The sequence below is a fragment of the Rhyacophila brunnea genome, unplaced genomic scaffold (genome assembly GCF_057557595.1).
Source record: "Rhyacophila brunnea isolate RB1 unplaced genomic scaffold, BYU_Rbru_1.0 scaffold_10, whole genome shotgun sequence".
Classification (NCBI taxonomy): Eukaryota; Metazoa; Arthropoda; class Insecta; order Trichoptera; family Rhyacophilidae; genus Rhyacophila; species Rhyacophila brunnea.
This window is the reverse complement of record NW_028232752.1, coordinates 1,384,521-1,396,321: the sequence shown is the minus strand read 5'-3', so window position 1 is coordinate 1,396,321 and position 11,801 is coordinate 1,384,521. Positions and strand designations below refer to the sequence as shown.

Sequence of the window (11,801 nt, the reverse complement as noted above, 5' to 3'; positions counted from 1 at the left end):
GCCATAAATGAAGTCGAATCGAAGGCTGTTGTTTGGGGTGATGGCTTTACAAGTCTACTGTACCTGTTTATATGATTAGTTATGTGATTTTTGAATTTTGAAGATTAGTGTTGAGATATTGTATGGAATGACTTATCCTGTAAATCGATGATTAAAATTGATAAACTCTTCGGCTTGCTCGGCCGCATCGTTTCGTTGTATTCGCGACCTATGGCGGGCGGAAATGGGCTTTTGCCGCGCGGACTGGGGAAGGTGGTTTCCGGTCAAGGACGACCCTGCGGTAAATTCGCGCCACCCTTCTGACAATTACTGCATTTCTACGTCACCTCAAGAGAGAGCGCCTCGAGCGAAATAAGCAATTAGTTGATTGCGCGGGGCTTAATTTTTGAAATTGGAATGACATTTCCTGCGCTATTTTTAGCTGGTATGCAAATGAGAATATTTCAGCTGTTTTCTTTCGAATCGACTGCGCCAGTGATAGGAAACCGTCAGCTACTGAACCTCATGTGGTTTTTAAATTTTTATTAACCATCATAGCATATCGACTGCTACAGTCACCATAAAATCGTAATAAATACGTCCAGATTGACAGAATACCTTAGTATGTTATTATAAAAATGACAAGGGTGTTTGCTGCGTGGGTGCAAATCCAAAATGTCCGCCCACCCTATGCCGCATATCGAAATATAAAAGATTTATTTAAGTAGTTTTATTAAAATATTAATGTTATACGACAAAATATTTTCTGTATTATTTTTAATATCCACTTATCAAAAGTTGGATAGCGTGAAGCGATTTGAAATTGTCTCAATGGACCACCAAGTATTGCTGTTATAAATAATTAATATTACATTTCTGAAAAACATGGTTCTATTATCCATGGACGCCAACAGATTCAATTGAGACTTTGAGAGAATGCTTTAAAGTATTTTTATACAGCGATTCATTCATTATTTTGCAGATCGGAGACAGTAATGTACCGGCTTATAAAGTCGTTGATTTCGGGTTTGAATCCCGGGTCTAGCAAATTCACATATTATTATTGCTAAACATCCTACTATCATAATATATTGCGTTTATATAATATATAAGTATTGTGCATATTTAGTATCTAAATTAGGTCACATATTTTAACAATTATCAAACAGGTGCCAAAGTGGTTATACTATGTTAATGGGTACTAAATTAATGAGTAGGTATTGAAAATATATATAATATATAGATATAATATCTGTTATATTATTATATCTTCAATTTTAAAATATGAAATTAATTTTTAAAAATAATCACTCCCACAGAAAAGAAAATCATAAGGTTTTAAAAATAACATATTTGTCGTAGTGGTCAACTGCCCGGCTAGCTCAGTCGGTAGAGCATGAGACTCTTAATCTCAGGGTCGTGGGTTCGAGCCCCACGTTGGGCGAAATATTTTTGAATTCTTTTTAAATTTCATTTTTATTATTGTACTTCTTATCAGTTTTATATTATTAATTTTCTGCAATTAATCAAGTCTGTACACATATTTATTTAATTGGCGCTTATAATGTAATAATCACTGAAAATTATAATGACTTACAGCAAATAATTATCTAAAATATTTTTTTGTGGAAATAAATTAACATTAAAACATACAATAACTAAAGTAATCTAATATCTACTTATTTTTATACTTACCTAGATTTAAAAATAATTCTAAGATGGCTGACAGCGTACTTTCGCAAATTGGCACGATTATAGACCAAAACGAAAATCTTTAGTGCTCGAGTTTAGTTAAATTTCTACTACATAGAATAATAATATGTACCTACATATTACATATCATTTCCTACATCTGCGCGTCTATTCTATGCACAAGACTGCTTTTCGGCCTCAACACTAGGGTAGGTTTGTATCGAAATATTTGCACTTATTGTAACAATTACAATAAATTAGAGTTAAGTGTTACAATGTTGCAATTTCTGAAAAATTACGAGTCGATTGCAAACTCCATTGAATAATTTACCGAATATATTTGATAATAAATTAAATAATAATTTGAAAAAGTGCTATAACCACGGGCATCTGCGCATCTATTCTATACACAAGACTGCTATCGGGGGTAGTTTTTTCATATAATATTTGTATAGAAGTATAATAATTGTGACAATAAGTGTCTAAACAGCCTAAGCTGTCCATCTTGCTCTAAAATTTAGCACACCCAATAGAGGTGCTGTAAAACATCGCACTTATTGTAACAATTACAACTAACTTATTGTAATATTAAAACTATCGACCGAAGATACTTGATGAAATTTGAATTTAAATTCTAATGGATTTAAGTTTTGTACTATTCCATTTGAGTAGATAGTACAAAACTTAAATCCATTAGAATTTGACATATTGTAATTGTTACAATCAGTGCTAATACTTCGATACAAAACTACTCTCGATAGCTGCCGATACAGTCTTGTGTATAGAATAGATGCGCTGATGTTTGACACGTTTACATATTATTTTTATGATCATTAAATGTTAAAAAAAAGGACAAGGTGTCATAATGATATTTACGTTTTTCCTACAAGTCTACAAATTGTCTAGACTCTAGGCTAAGCTCGCATAGTTTCCCAAAATTCTTCATTTTCGACCTTCACACAGGGCTTTTCTATAACCTTACATGTAAACAATGTTTTGACAATATAACTAATCATACACGGGCTATTGCTTACGTAAATCAAAATGAACATCGACGTCAGTGGCGCACCCAGGGGGGGGGGCAGGGGGCCCTGGCGCCCCCCAAAATAAAAATTATCAGAATATAATTCACCAGCACCTTTATAGAAAAATTTCTTAGATTTTAATTTCTAACACAAAAATTTCGAAATTGTCCGGTTTTTTTAGAAACCCAATCCCTAATGGAACTGTCAAAAAATTCTCCGTGTCCACCCGAATTCTGGAGTGGTGTAGGTCATAGCTTGGGAGGGCTGACAGAGCTCTAGCCGGGGGGCCCGGGTTATGGGGGGCCCGGCGTGTCGGTTTGACCAGATAAGTGAGATAAACACACATCATAAATTAGCTTTAATAGTAAAAAAAAGTTGCCTGCGGCGCTATTATACTTCATAGCCATGAACATTTTCAATTACTTATATAATTGTGCAATATATTTTTTGATTATTATTTGTCGATACTCGACAGCTCCATTATTAAAGTAGATGTATTAAAAATCGCCAATAATTCACTGTATAAGTACCCTTAATTTGAACTAAAACACAATTTGGAAAACGTTAATTTAGTGTTTCATACTGCCTTTAATCTTAGCGGTAGATAGGGGGCCGCCAAATATCCTAACCGGAGGGCCCGTTTCAGGATGTGGGGACCATGGTGTAGGTACACCGAGTGCAATAGACAAAAGACCGATAAATGAGAAATTAGGCTGTGAAGAAGAAAAAGAGCCTATGGGACTAATTTACATTCTCCTCCTTGGCCCCCCTCCAATATTAAATCCTGGGTGCGCCACTGATTGACGTAATATCAATAATATGTTACAATGTTACATCAAATAATAAAAATATTTGTTCGACACTGTCAGGTGATTTGTTCCATACAAAGAGTAACAGCTGACGCAAGGTCTCGTCGGGTGACATATTAGTAAAGAGGAACCCGTTCGAGCAGTTTAAATTTCACGGAAAATTGAATACCATCGAATCTCGATGGCCGAATTCTGTAGACTCGGACAACAATGGCCGTGTTCAGACCTTTCTGCAACCCTTGTCACGGAAAGTATCTCAAAATGTCCCTATTTCGAAAATCCACGATGTTATCATCACCGCATTCGGCACTAGGGTTGCCATAAGAAATGCATTAAGACGATACATCAATGAAACGGCAAATAATTTTCAACTATAGGTGCGACGAAATTTTGGACTCGCTGGCATTCGGAGAGAGAACGTCGAGCGGGGAGCATGTCAATTTGTTTCGTGATGGCGACGAGGGTATTAATTCTTAAAGCGTGTAAAGATGACTAAAAACGTTACCCATTTACTTGAAAAAGAAAACATGTCAATGAATATATTATTATTGTAACTAATATAACAATAAACAGAACATTAAATGGACGCATGTTGGATTTATATGACAAATTATATTTCGTTTGGCATGCGTCATTTGCAACCGCGACCCGCAATCCGCGCATCGCCTAGCCTCGATCTTTTTAGATCGTGCCTCAACTGAGGTATTTATAGCCTTAACAAACCAATTGCGACGACTCGATTATCATAACTTATGAAGTTTAATAGTTAAACATGTAACGTACTATATGACGCAACTTCGCCAGGGAACTCAGAAATAATGGGAACTGAAATAGGTACCTAACGGGCAAGGAGAAGTATAAATTTAAACAAGTGTCAAGAATACGTCATACGTCGAATACTGACAACCGCTCTCGGTTTTTGCATTAATGCTCATTTAATATTGGTGTATTACACACACTATTGCACGTCTATAATGCGTGGTTCATTTTCGTAGGATACTCACACATTCAAAACCCTGCGTCAAAATGTACTGTATTGGTATATAGCCTATCGGAATTATATTTATTATCTGTTCTGTGGTCTCGGCATTCTACGGCACGCAAGGTCAATGTCAGTGGAAGACCCGTAGCTCTCATGAATCGGTGGAATCATCAAGACTCAAGAGTATCCAATGTTTGATTTAACATGTATAAAATATGAGACAACGCGGATAACACAAGCGGACACTAACGATCATAATAATAACTGTTAGGTCACATGTATTTTATAACCATTGCGACAGTTCCCAATAACTCGTAGTTAAGCACCCCTAGTTGTAGCTGCGGTCCAGCGCATCTATTCTATACACAAGGCGGCTATCAAGGGTAGTTTAACATATGTATGTATTGAGTTATTATAATTGATACAATAAGTTAGCCGTCTAAACTGTCAAAACTGTCTATCTCACTCTAAAAGTTATCGACAGATCAGACGGTTAACTTATTGTAACACAATCAACCGCGTCAATACATAAACATGATAAACTACCCTCGATAGCCGCCGATAGCAGCCTTGTGTATAGAATAGATGTGTAGGAGTTCAAATTAAAGTACGGAGTGTCTGGGTATGGGGTATGTTCCCGGAAAATTACAAGGGTCGATGAAGGGAATCAAGGGTCCCTCCCGCTGCCTTAAAAAATCAAGAATAAATTATTAGGAATCATTTTTCGATCTGTATATACTTAATGCAGATCTAACCAAATATTTGATCTGTCCAATTGAAATCCGTACAAAAAATGATGATTGAGCACAAAATGAAATCTCTTATATTTAGCAATACACTATTGATCACAGCGCCTGTACACGTGCATGGATTTACTGTCAGCAATAGTGCTTATTTTAAACTATCGTGACAATAACTGTTTACACGTAAAACTGTCTCTCCAATCTCATTCTTCAAGAGTGCCTAAGCGAGGCGCGATATTGTCATTTTGGTACTATTTGACAGGACGTATTGAAAATCGGTTAACGTCAAAATGAGTAGTTCGTTTTTTTACCGGCAGGTTCGCCATTATCGTTCTACTGCGCAGGCGCTTTACTTGCGCGTTAAAATTCACAACCTTCCATACTTGTTTGATTCATGCACGCAATCTTGCCAACAGCAGGATAATACATGTTTTCCCATACATTTTCTTACTGCGCACAGTACATCTATGCACGCACGGGTGGCTCTACCTTAAGGGTTCACAGGGACCATCCCCACACCGTTATCATGTCAAAAATATACGTCCGATATTGTTATCATAATATACTTACAATTACATGATTAAATTAACTATTTAATTTATTTTATCCATCTAAACCCGTCGCAATTTTATAGAGATATTTATTATTACATATTATACAAATAAATAAAGCAATGATTGTAAATTATGTATTAACATAATGATGATTACGCGGTATTAAAATAATTAATTAAATTTAATACACTCTATTTCACGGTGACATCTATGGCGTCTGTTTTTAGAAGACCGGGGTCACTCAGTCTCATCCTGTCGCCGCGGTACAAATCTCGTTCTACAAAGGATGTGAATGTATTAGCGTTAGTATACGCATACCGGGGAGCGAATCAAATAACCCCTAGGTGATTCAAAACGCTCGCTGTATGTCGTTGTTCAAAACTGTCTGTAAAGTCTATAAAAACAATTATTATTAATATTTTAATTTAATTTTAAGTTAATATTTTTAAGCACGCTTCTTAGGCATAAAGCCCACCAAGAAAGCGTTCGGTGCGCTCACTACTGAGTAGGCTCCCTCCCACCCGCGCATTACCCTTCACCTATGTAATAAGGGGCTCAAGCAGCACAAAATAATTATTATTATCAGCGTCTCTCATAACAAAGCAATAAAAATATTATTAAATTTCTCGGGGCTTGTAATTAAAATCGGACACGCAATAACTAAACAAAGAGTTCGCTGTTCTTAAATAATGGCTTCTCGCCCGACGCATCGACGACGCTTCGAGGAGCGTGATTTTGCTCTCCGTGTTCAATGAATGGACTACGTTGTATTTTCGTTAATTCGTATCGCCGAAAAGCCAAAAAACGATGACTCATGGGGCAGGCGGGCATAATGCGTCGTCAAATCCAGTGTGCGCTGGCGTATTTGATTACGTTGTATTTTCGATGATTTACGCGCCACTTGACTCAGATAATCATGTTATTTATTCTGAAAAATTACTCATTTACTCATTAATAAAATCATATTATTATAAGTAGCTTGGTACATAATAACGTATAATATGAAATGACGTAGTTAGATATGTATATTATGTAATAATTAATAGCTAAACCCCACCACCTAGTAAGTCGTCGAGCCGCCACTGTAATGCACGTGTAAACGGGGTATCATATTGTGCGAATTTCGCCATTGTTGTTCTAATATCGTCACATGATAATAATTATAATGTAATGTTATTAAAAATGGAAGCTTTAGTCAACCCTATGCATGCGCTATATTATGTCCTCGTCTGGAATTTAGATAAGCATTTTTGCGACAGCGAAAGCATATCGCGACATGAGATACACACGTATGACAGCGACTTTACATATGGAGATAAGGAATTTTAAATTCAATAAAGGAGATGTCATGCTAAAATATGAGAGTTCATACGTACGAGAGTGTACAGTTGACATAAGTATCCATTAGAATGCAGCCAAGTGTGTAAGGGTGGTGTTTCATAACAACGCCCGTGAATCGGTCTGAGGATAAGCCGAGGAAAGTCTTATGTAATCTTTTTTTCGTGTGAAAATACTTGACACTCGATGGAATAATTTCTTCGAACGTGATATAAGGGCTAATAAAAACGTGATATGACTTTATAAAAAAGATATAATCGGACGAAATAACCATTTCACACTGTGTTTTGCAAGAATATTGAGAATAATATCGTTGAAGGGAGCTATAAAATATCGCTACGCAAGGCAACGCCTAATGAATAAAACAAAATACAGTCGAACTCGGTTATTACGATCTCGGACATAGCGAGATCCCGGATGTAATGAGGAAACATTCGATCAAGTAATCCTTTGGTATGTTTTATCATTATATTTTAACAAACGTCAAAAGAAAACAATTGAATGCCATAAATTTATTGTGTTCTATATTTAAATTATTGAGTTTGGAGGAGACACTCTTGATATTATGTAAACGTCAAAAAATATAATGGGTTTAGTTTACTATGATTATGACGAGAAAATAATAAAAATACCTACTTCTGTCGAACTCGGTTATTACGATCTCGGATGTAATGAGGAAACATTCGTTGACATTTTGGTTTATGATTTTCTCTATACATTTATTCACTGTCTCAACGAGCAACATATCGGATATACCGAGCTAAAATACTGTAAATGTGTCGATCGATTAAAAACATAACGACTCTAAGCAATAAAATCCGGTCGGACAGGATGCCGCCGGGTACGGATTACGTATATGACACTAGTTAACTGTTTAAGTACCTACCTAATCGTTGTTTTCGCCGACAATAATGAAAAAGTATCTACGCATGGTTGAAAAATTCAAGGTTTGTGAAGTCCGTAGGTACCTACCAGCGTTCATTACAATAAACAACTTCTTTTGTAGTTTATGAAGGCCATGCTTGGGGATTTTTACGATGGTTTTCAATTTTTTTATTTTCGACGTTTTTTGTTATGTGACCGCTCATTTAAAAATACCTATTCTCTGATATAACGAGTACCGCTTATTACGAGCAAATTCAACCAAGTTCGACTGTTTGAATACTTTTCATTCTAAATGTCATGTTGTGAGCGTCTTGAATTAATAATTTGTTATGTGCTCAATGTGTCTTTTTTAAACAAATAAAAATAAAGTAATTAGAAGATAAAAAGAACTTTTTATATACCACGTTTTTAAATTTTCTGTTGAATCATATAAACTTGACAATTCTATGTATTAATAATTTAGGACAAATAAGGCAATTGTCAACAAATCATTTTTTGATATTTTGCAACAAACAAATATACAATACTAAAATGTCATTTTGATTTCCATACTAAAGCAAGTATATATTAATAATTTAGTTGCTAGGTCCACCACCTTAGCAACCAATAATAGTGGATTGGATTACGGATTTCTTCCGAAACAATTTTTCATATAAAACAGAATTAACTGAAAATGAATTCAATTCTACTTAAAGATGGCTAAAAGTATTAAAAGAATGCATTGGCATCGTGTTCTGATATATTCTAAAAGTTTCAAATGCCTAGCTAATCGGAAAGTTAGTTAAACATCGATTGCAAGATTTGCACTGGATAAACAACCACCGGACAAACAAGAATACGAGCTAAGAAAAACGTGGTAATAAAATAAAAGATATACATACCACGTAAACATTAAAAGAAACACTATAATACTATACATAAACTAAATATCATACAAGGCTACATTATAATATTATAGGGCAAGGCTTTTCGAAACCGCGAGAAAAGATAAGACCACAAACACAAAAGGAAGGATGTATGGGAACTGTGGTAACTAGGGATTCCAATCCCGGGATCCCGAGCTATTTTCGATACTTATGAATCCCGGGATTGATAAACATAATCCCGGGATTTCGGGATTGATTTTTTATCAATTTTTATGGAAAATAAAATAAAATCGAAAATATAACATAAAATATACTTGTAATAAAAAGTAACTACATTATAAATAAACTGAGTTTGAATGAAGTTTGATTTATACCCATGTGTAGGTTGCCGATTCATTTTATTTTTTCACGTGAATTATTAAAAATGGAAAGATTGGAAAAAAACAATGCTTTGCACTTTTAACAAAGTAATTCCACCATGATATCATACGTTTTACGGCAGTTTCATATTTGTCTGACTAATTAGATTTATGAAGCGGAAAGGCCATAAGTACGCCATGATTATTTGCTTTAATATTTTAAATCTCGCTAATCCATTCATTAAGTCTTTACTATCAGAAACAGCAATCTCCTATTAAATTCACATTATTATTTAAATTACAATATTATTTACTCCGTTAAACTTGTGTATTTCCAAGATTGAACGTATACAATATTAACATTAAATGTCTTAAATTGTATAAATTATACTAGATTTATTTTTGATCGATTTTATCAATGATATTTGTAATTATAAAAAAATTATATTAACAATGGAAGAAATGCCAATCCCGGGACCAGTCCCGGGATCCCGGGATTGTCAAATTGTAATCCCGAAATCCCGGGATCAGAATTTTGGCTCGGGATTGGATTCCCTAGTGGTAACTAAAAAACGGCCAAAGCATCCATAAAATATTAGCACTAGAAGATTGCCAATTGAAATAAAAGGTGGGTAAGTACCTACTACGTAATAATATGATAAAATACATTATTGATTTCATAGCGTTTTTATTCGCATAAACAAGGCCGGTCCTAGCAAGTGCAAGGCCCACTAATGTGGGTCACGATAATAATTATTTTCCTACCTAAAACGGTTTTTACTTCGTTCTGTCATAATTATACAAAATTTAACGGCCCACATGCTCAGCGTAGGTCAAAATGGAGCTTTTATGCTATTTTCAGAGCATGATCCTGGACATTCCTTCTATTTATATAATTTTGAAGCCTTATTATCCCTTATATTTATTTTTAACAATTGATGACTGCATAAAGTATTTTTATTACATAAAATAATATTCTTTTAAACCTCTCGCTCTAATGTTTTAGTATATGGTCATATTTCGGTACATCCATGTGCAATGGTGTTAATATTTTTTAGATTTATTAATTTTTAAACGCATTTACAAAACCATTAGTAAAATTAATGTTAACATTATATAGTGACATATTTACGATAAAAAAATATATTTTATAATCTTTGTGATCCCAAATTTGACAAGAATTAGTCATTATATTATTCAAAAAATGGGCAAGATTTACACATTTGAAGAAAATTCTAAAGATACTAATTATAAACTATGTCTTTGATAAGGTAGTATTTTTTGAAATACGCCATTTCTATTGGCATTTCCTAGTGGTTAAGCTACAACATACGGCCGTAGCCATAAATTGACAAACAATAAATGAAGTAGGGAGTAAGATCATGGTAACGCGCGTGTTTGAACATCTACCGTTTAAAAAAAAAACGGTTAGGTACATGTTCAAACACGTATAGCCGATATAAGTACTGGATTATTTTTTAGGTTAGGTTATGTTGAAATTCTTGAATTCATGAATTCATGCCGAAATTGGCCATGAAAATTTCCGCTGTTCCCGCAAGGCTTCCAGTAAACAGACGTGTACCATTGATTTAATACACCAGTCAAAGTTTAGTAATATGCAACACAGTCATCAGCCGGGGTCAGTGCATCGGTGAAGGCCTCCCTTCTTTCTTTCCACTCTTCTCAATTTCCAATTATTCTTCCCTGTCATTTCTTATCTAATTCTCGGGGAATCAATCTTTCAATACAAATGTATAGTCATGCTTCGCATAAACTATGACGTACATATCTGCAGCTGACATAACATTTACATTTAACTATGATAATTAAAATGTCAGACTAAACAATATGAAACACAATATAAACACTCTCATAATATGTCAGTGCAATTCCCACACGCACGTGCAATATTTTTTAATTACTTTCTATTATCAATCACGTTTGTTCAATATTATTCCCGACCCAAGAAAGATTAGTAAACAATTAGCATAATTAGTAATCATTTCGTTCAGAGATTATCTTCAAAAATAATATTAATAAAAGAATGTTTATTAATAAACTATGTATTAATTCTTTATACCACACATGATTAGGGAATCCAATCCCGAGCCGAAATTCTGATCCCGGGATTTCGGGATTACAATTTGACAATCCCGGGATCCCGGGACTGGTCCCGGGATTGGCATTTTTTTCCATTGTTAATATACAATTTTTATATTTACACATACATTGATAAAATCGGTCAAAAATAAATCTAGTATAATTTATAATATTTAAGACATTTATTGTTAATATTGTATATCTACATTCAATCTTGGAAATACATAAGTTTAATGGAGTAAATAATATTAAATATATATATAAATAATAATGTGAATTTAATACGAGATTGCTGTTTCTGATAGTAAAGACTTAACGAATGGATTAGCGAGATTTAAAATAGAAAGCAAATAGGCATGGCGTACTTATGGCCTTTCCGCTTCATAAATCTAATTAGTCAGCCAAATATGAAATTGCCGTAAAACGTATGAGGTCACGGTGGAATTACTTTGTTAAAAGTGCGAAGCAT

At 34.3% G+C, this 11,801-nt stretch overlaps 1 non-coding gene across 1 annotated transcript; it reads left to right on the top strand.

The window, feature by feature from the left end:
- Positions 1–1,350: 1,350 nt before the first annotated feature.
- On the top strand, positions 1,351–1,423 carry TRNAK-CUU (transfer RNA lysine (anticodon CUU)). The gene has a single exon. It is a non-coding gene; the product is annotated as a tRNA-Lys (tRNA).
- Positions 1,424–11,801: the final 10,378 nt, after the last annotated feature.